The sequence below is a fragment of the Priapulus caudatus genome, unplaced genomic scaffold, assembly GCF_000485595.1.
Source record: "Priapulus caudatus unplaced genomic scaffold, Priapulus_caudatus-5.0.1 Scaffold151, whole genome shotgun sequence".
Taxonomy (NCBI): Eukaryota; Metazoa; Priapulida; class Priapulimorpha; order Priapulimorphida; family Priapulidae; genus Priapulus; species Priapulus caudatus.
Window position 1 is genome coordinate 158122 of NW_014577212.1, and position 7256 is coordinate 165377.

A 7256-nucleotide genomic window follows, 5' to 3' on the forward strand; every position below is an offset into this window, starting at 1 on the left:
TGGCACTTTTTACCGGAAAAAATAGGAATATATTTCACGTTCCGCCTTACGTATTCATTTCTTACGCCAGATCTACCGCCCGCTATGCGCGGGTGAGGACGCCTACTGTGCTAACGGCAACAAGTGCATCGGACCGTTCACGACATGCACGCTAGCATCCGGTCCTCAGCCCTTCTCCTGCCCGGCTGGTTCCATGTGGAGCATCCAGGGGGCGTCGTGTCGCAACATGGCGACGGGGGAGCTGGTCGAGCAGACGTGGCCACTAAACGTTGACACGATGCCTGGCACATACACGCTCGTGTGGGAGTCGCCCTACAGTGAGGTGAGTCGCAGCCATGCTTGCTGCATGGCGCACACAGCTTTTCCTGTGCTACATCATGTAGTCAATGCTATATTGAGGGTGGAAAACGGTGATTTTATGGACACGATATTAGACTATTTTAACCGGGATACGTCTGGGAACCGATAAATCTGGGAACCGGGATATATATATATATCTTGATATATATATATATATACCATATAAATGTTTCGTGATTCAGGAAAAGACATCGAATGGGACTCGGGATAGCCAAAATTGCGATTTTAATTAACTGGGAACTTAGAAATCGCATATTTTTAAATGGGACTCGAAATGAACCAACAACCCCCGTTTCCCCTCTAGATCTTAAGCTAGCGGTCTGATGTGTCAACAGTACCAACGCTACCATATTAGTAGAAATGCTTCCGTTGCATCAACATACTGACATTACCTGTAAAGAAGTAAGAGAACTGAGGCGATCTTATGGAAGCAAAGAGTTCATCTCCTGCCTACGTTGCTTGTTCATGCATATGTCAACCGTTTGAACCTTTCTAAAATAGATTATACCATTGATGGAAACGGCATAACATATGCGCTATTGCAATTTGTATTTGGTTTTCAACCAATTACCAGTTGCGGCTCATTGCACCCCACGGATACCGTTTTCGTTGAATCTCTGCATGAGCTCACTAAAGCAGATTATCTTTTCGGTAAAATCGTGCTACAGCTTGTTACATTTGATTGCACTGAAAAACAGATATCTACAAGAACTGGGCCAACCTTACTAGCTATAATCTTATCCAAACCAGGATGCATAGGTGCTCTGTTACTAACATTACGCACGTGAATGTCTTGCACTATTTGGTTATTTTGCCACGGATACGAATGCGCATACGTCTTCGTAGTTTCATCGTTACAGCCGTAGCTATCTAATTAGAAACCAAATTGCTCGATCTTTCCTCCTCCTGTCGAGAAAACGTTTGTTCGGGTAGTGTGTATGCATGTATACGAGCATTAATTGAGACGGTATTTGGGTGCATTTTCAGACGACTCGCACCGGGATACAATTCGTCCACCTAGCATTAAAGGACAGACCACGCATGAGAGCTGGCGACGTATTCGCGTACTGGCACATGAATGTCAAATCTGCAGCACTCACCAGCAGCGGCGCAGGCTTCACACACGTTGTATGCACACCACCAAACGGGTTACAAAATTTCGCACACCACATATCGAAACCGAACACTGCACAGCAATATTGAACAATTATACTTCCTAGCAAATTCGGCGTCAAATCTCGTGCGTACATCGCGGACTTCGCGCTGAACATTTATCAGCCGTACCACGTGACTTACTTAAAAATAATTCATTGGCTGTTAGTACCAACAGGGACCCTCACAATAATTGTCGTCTACATACGAAGTATAAATTATGGCAATCAAATATTAAAATATCTTTAAAACCAACGGACGCGTAATTACTATAATCATCGACCATATTACGACATGCATACGGTTACTCTTGCATGCAAATATTGTTCAAAAAGCAAGTAAGGTGTAAGCGCGTAAGGGCTGGGGAAGGCTGGCTTCAGTACACAGTAAAACTTGAACACGTAAATGGCGTGACGTCGTGCTGTATTTTCTGTAGGGAGTCGTCACGTCGCAACTTCTAGACGTGAATGTGAGCGTCAATGCCGGTACGTTGACGGCCGATAGAACCTTCATGTTTAGATCGCTCTACCTGAAGGCATCAAAGGCGACGGTCACGTGCAAGTACCTGACAGAGGGACAGTGAGTATATTACGTGTCTGTACTATCGTCGCTACTAATCGCGAGTGACAGTCGTCACAAGGATATTAAAGCATAGCGCTACGCGCTCAGTACGTACTCGTACATATACACGTATATCATAATTATTTTAATTATACAATATAATAACTTGCAAAAAATATTCTATATCTGCAGAGATGTGTTCATCCGCGTTCGCATGTGCGTGTGTCTATCTCTAACACACACGCGTGCGCTCGCGCGCACGCACGCACGCCCGCACACACAAACAAACACACACACACACACACACACACACACACACACACACAACGCACACACACCACACGCACGCACACACACACATTGTCACACACCACAGGGCGACAACAACACCACGACACTGAGTTCATGATAAGCAAATGTCCACTTTCCAGATTTACTGTAGTACATCTCTGATCTGAGATCGTAGCGGAATGGTCGATACGCAGTCACGAGTGGATACGAGGACATCTGTCGTGGGACCTCGCATTCAACATGCCGCCCGCTGGTGAGTTAAACAGAACACCGCGCTTTGCAAGGTACACCCCCCCCATGCTGCCCCAAGGATGAAACATGCATGTTGGTCATTCTGTTTCGCGATACGTCAAACAGTGTCAACGATTATCAAAGATTAATATATCGCCTTATATATTCCCATACTTCTATATTTCTTCGTTACCCTTTTTTTAGAAAAGATTGGTCGCGAACATGTACCTCGGCTATTTGAGTACAATATGCGACCAACTGATCGTGATAATTTCGATGATGGCAGCAAATGTGTGAACCCTGTGTGCGATACCACGTCGCTAGTAGAGCTCTCACAGCCAACCCCTCGCTGCATGCGCTCTCTTGCATTGCTTCACAGTGGCAGCCGGTGAGCGTTTCAACGTGAGCGTGCGGCCGCACGGGGGCATGGGTGCAGGCGTCACCTACAAATACTACCTCGGCCACGGACAACACGCCGGCGGCCACGACGACGTCCGGATTCGCAACACTGACGGCAGGAGCGACGGGCCTGCCTCGACGTCACCCTGGTAGCGACCAACGAGCTGGAAACAGCTTTGCGATGGTGAGCAGTTGGCGTGAATGTCTGATCGACAGGATGCTTGCGCGAATAAAATCCTGCCGAACCTGCTGGGCGAATGTGCACTTGGGCTGGGGTGAGATGGCGTCTGGTTAAAGTCGTGAAAATGTGTATTGACCGATATTAGATATTTACAAGAGCCGTATTAAGAATTGCGTATAAGAGCGTATTTTAGTATTAATAAGTATTTATGCATTGTCTATTTCACCATGACCTTGTTCCTCGAATCGATGATTTTTCTTTTAGCTTTTCACCACCGAGATTAATCGGGCTGGCACGTGTGTTTACTGAAAATTATAATTTCTTTTTGGCGTCAACGGATTCAGCGCCACTCATCGTGATTGATGTTGTTAGGGTTAGCGGTGTAGCGTTATGCGAGTTATGATGGCGTTAGTATAAAATTGCAGTTAGTGTTGCGGTTAGCGTTTGGGGTGATAAGCAGTTAGAGTTAAGAGTAAGGATTGGGTTAGGGTGTGGTAGGTTTAGAGTGAGGTCAAGTTATGAGTTAGAGTTATGGGTAATCGTTAGGACTAGTGTTACAATTATGGTCAGAGCCAAAGTAAATGCTAGTGTTTGTGATAAGCAGTGGGGTTATTTCTTCTTAGGTTTCGGGTTAGGGTAAATGTCAGGAACAGAGGCACAGGGGAAGCGCTAGCATTACCCTTAGGGTAAAATTTTAGCCTGGTATTATTTGTTAGGGTTGTGTATAGGGTTAGTGCATAGGGTGAACGTTAAGGTTAGTGTTACAGCTTTTTTTGGGTTTTTATACGGGCGAGCAACAGCGCGGCATTAACGTGGCCGCGTCGCCTCGTTTGTTCCTTGCAGAAATGCGTCAACGTGCAGGAGCGCATCACGAGCATGGCGCTGGATGAGTGTGGTGCCGACCATCCTCACTGCAACCATCTTCCATAGACGTGACGCCCCTCGATGGCTCTTACCCCGCACGTCTGTAGACTGGGACGACGGTTCACTACAGGGCATCCTGCTAACGACTGTACGTTCCACGTGGTTTTATAGCTTGCGACGACGTAGGGGTTTATAGTTTCCACGTCGGGTTTTATAGCTTGCACTATAGATGCCGTTCCGCGTCGGTATTTATAGTTTCCACGTCGGGTTTTATAGCTTGCAACTAGTTGCCGTTCCACTTTGGGTTTATGGCTTCCACGTCGGGTTTTAAAACGTCCAACGTCCAATGCCGTTTCATGTCAGGTTTTAGAGCTTGCTGCGCGACGAGTTCTATATCTGGTATGAGATGTAAATGAGACAGCAGAGTTGGAACGTATAAGGGAGCCACCTCTTCCCATGGTTGCCAGCACCGGCTACCGATGGATTCAGTGCAGGTAGTAAAGATGGATAGGATCGACGCGTTGCCGGACGATCACTGCTTCCTGGTGCAATGCGTGACGACGCCAACTACCTCATGCTAGACTTTGGCAAGCTGGTGCCGATGACGTCCTCCAATTTCACAACGCCTGTGAGCGCTTCCATTCTTTAATCATGGGCTAAGCACAAAGCTCATCGATGAAGCTAGGCTAATTAAAAACAGTGAGGTACCCTGGCAGGCTCTGTGTACGCACTTGGCGCCTGACATATGAAAGAGCTTTAATAGTGTGTTTGTGTGTGTGTGTGTGGTGTGTGTGTGTGTGTGTGTGTGTGTGTGTGTGTGTGGTGTGTGTGTGTTGTTTTCCTATGCGTCAGTTGAAAATTCCGTGCCCTATACACCCCGATGACGTATAAGTTTTTCATTTCTTTAGCAAATCGCGCTAATTGGGGCCTGCCGGCAACCGATCGGGCAATGGACGTGGATCGGGCTATAGCTTATATTCTCCTGGACATGCGTTGAATACCCGCGCAGGAGAACTGATGACGTGAGTGATGGCGCCCTCGGCTAGCAACGAGATCACATCCAATATTTCCTGGAGAAGTTATAAGTTACCGCCAACAACATCAAGAACGCGAATTCATTTGTACATCGCGTTTATTCGCCTTCTTAGCTAGTGCATGTAGATGCCACCAGGTGACGTACAACAACATTTCATTACTTAAGTTCAGTTCATTATCAAAGCGTGGTGCCTTTTCTACTGACTACCAGGCAAATCTAGAAAGCGCGCTATTAAATTAAAGCCCTGCTTCTACAGTCGGCGTCTCCGGTCCGTCAGCTAAGGCCGCCGCACACGTCAGCCGATTTTTTACCAAAACGATGAAGCGATTGAAGCGATGAAGCGATTGAAGCGATGAGCGATAGGTGTGCGCGTTCATTTGTAGACGATTTATTTTTATCGGGTGATCGTTTGCCAAATCAAACTATGTTTGATTTTGAACCGATGAGCCGATGAGCCGATGAGCCGATGAGCCGATTTTAAGGCCGCCGCACACCTACATCGCTTAATCGCTTCATCGCTTCATCGCTTCATCGTTTGTAAAATCGGCTGGTGTGCGGCGGTCTTTATATACGCTGTATGACTGTGTGAGCACGTTCTAGCACGAGGTTTGTCTGTCGAATAGCTGGGAATTCTACACGAAAGGAACTGGCACGGTAGGGCTGCAGATATGGAATAGAGAGAACGCCTTCACTGACTTTGGTGAACTCTGGACACTTAAGGACATGTTTCAATACAATATACGAAGTGCAGGTGTCCAGTCGGTAAGTCGAACGTCATTCTGCATCTGTGCCTATAGCGCACGTTTATAATTTTTTTTTTGAAATTAGAATGTTTACAAGTCATCATATTCGGAAATCACTAAATCGTCGTATTAATGCGCATGTGCCATATATCGAATATAACCACGGAGTAATTCAGTTGTTCTCCGTGGGTAGCTACCGATATCTAACAAGTTACCGCTATCTTTCGGTAATCGTGCTATTTATAGCAAACCTATAGCTAATCGCTACTCGTTCTTCCGCCGCCATCTTCCCTCTGCACGGGTTGTTACGATTCACGGCAGGTCGTGCTGACCGACTATCGAAGAATAAGCGTCGCAGCAGGGGATTACATCGGCTTCTTCCCGACCAACACGAGCTTCGGGGGCGCCCTAGTCAGCTACGCGGCCGGCAGCGGTAGCGTGCTGAGGAGCAGCTCAGCGTGGAGCATGTCCACCAACAACGACTTCATCCTGTTCGACACTCTTCCGCAGAGCATAGACATCTCCATGACTGTCACGATGGGTACGGTCTAGATACAAATATCTAACCTACGAGTGTAGATACAAATATGTAACCCACCAGAGTGGATACAAATATGTAACCCACCAGAGTGGATACAAATATGTAACCCATGATAACGCGAAATCACCAGAGTTGTGATACAAATATTTAACGGCCACCCAGAGTGCATACAAAGTAATGTAAGCCCGACCAGAGTGCGATAGCAAATATGTAAGCCCAACCAGAGTGGATACAAATACTGTAACCCACCAGAGGTGGATACAAATATCTACACGGCTACGCAGTGTAGAGTACAAATATGTAACCCACCAGAGTGGAATACAAATATGTAACACCCCACCCCCAAAAGAGTAGATACAAATGAATTATATTTTACAATTTAATAAACCCAGGGACAGTTACGTATTACACTTCAACTAATATGTGAGACAGGAAATGTGTTAATTTATTGTGTTTATTGCCTGATTTAAGCCTGAAAAGATAACCCAGTTTCACCCGATCCCATAGTGTGGTCTAACGTCTAGGTTCAGGCGCGATTACAATATGTAACCTTTAACAATAATGTAGGATGATGACGACGCATCGAATGTGACCATGCTACACGTAAAAAAACAGGAAGATGCGAACCTACCGACGCAACCCTGATATGGAAAATCGCTGACGGGTTGCGATTCGTAATAAGTTTTCGATATGAGAGCGTGCGTCTATCGGCAGATAACATCGTTGGATCGCTGACTGCACGAGTTGGCTGCTCCAAACCAATGCAGTCTAACGACGTGGTGGGCACGTGGAGCGGTATGCCGACGCAAGACGTGAAGCTGACGCTGACGCCGCCGCTCACAGGCAACATCATCCTACAGCTCAGCGGCGTCTTCTGCATCCGCAGACGTATGGTCC